Here is a 1,328-nt window from a genome sequence, read left to right as displayed (position 1 = left end):
AATCATTGAGAAAATCTGCAGCATCAATATTGTTTATTTCTATCCGACCAACATATTGATCATTTCCAAAGAAATCATTCATAAAATCAGCAGCATCAAAATGAGTTGAATCACTCAAACGGTTACTTCGCTCAGTGAAGTTGGTCTCTTTTTCTTTCCCCTTTATCGATTCTTTATAGAGCTTGCAAAGGTGCTCAGGGGCTCGACAAATACGAGACCAATGTCCTGGAGTGCCGCATCTGAAACAAGAACTTTCAAATCTTTTCGAGTGATTTTCATTAGCACTAATGTTCTCATGATGCCTTTTCTGTGGGTGGTTCGTGACGTCCTTTTGAGATGAGTTATAAAAATAACTATCTCTATTGTTTTCAAAACCACGGCCTNAATGCTGATGATCCAGTGGGTCGGGACTGATGATTTCTCTTTAGTAGCTCTTTGTTTTTTTCCGCCACAAGAAGACAAACGATGAGCTCAGAATATCTCGCAAATCCACGCACTCTATATTGTTGCTGTAAAGTTATATTTGATGCGTGAAACGTGGAAAATGTTTTTTCAAGCATTTCCGATTCTGTGACCTCATGTCCNTCCGCCACAAGAAGACAGACGATGAACTCAGAATATCTCGCAAATCCACGCACTCTATATTGTTGCTGTAAAGTTATATTTGATGCGTGAAACGTGGAAAATGTTTTTTCAAGCATTTCCGATTCTGTGACCTCATGTCCACAAAATTTTAGCTGCGAGATTATTCGATACATCGCTGAATTGTAATCACTGACTTTCTTAAAATCTTGGAATCTTAACATATTTCATTCATCACTGGCGGTCGGAAATATAGCTTCCCTTATATGTTCAAATCTTTCTTTCAATCCTTTCCACAGAGCCATGTGATCTTTTTCGATGAGATATTCACATTTTAAACCTTCATCGAGATGTCGACGCAAAAATATTATAACTTTTGTTTTTTCTTGTGATAAAGATATACCATTTTCTTTAATGGTCTCGCTTAGACCCAATGACTCAAGATGCATTTCTACATCAAGAGTCCATGGCATATAATTTTTCCCCGTAATGTCGAGTGCAACAAATTCGAGCTTTGTCAAGTTTGACATGGTGGTACTAAAAAAAATTATGATGCATTTTATTAGTTAATGAATATTGCAATACAAAGTAATGGATAAACAACAAATACAAGCATTCGTAAAAATAAAGAAAACACATGAGGAGGATATTCTCCGATAAGTACAAGATTCGTGAGTATTATAACCAAAATAATTAAAAATAACTTTGTGAAAGCCATCTTCTTTTTTCTTCAAAAATTTGATGAA

The sequence above is a fragment of the Primulina huaijiensis genome, chromosome 5 (genome assembly GCF_012295235.1).
Source record: "Primulina huaijiensis isolate GDHJ02 chromosome 5, ASM1229523v2, whole genome shotgun sequence".
Classification (NCBI taxonomy): domain Eukaryota; kingdom Viridiplantae; phylum Streptophyta; class Magnoliopsida; order Lamiales; family Gesneriaceae; genus Primulina; species Primulina huaijiensis.
Note: the sequence above shows the minus strand (reverse complement) of the source record.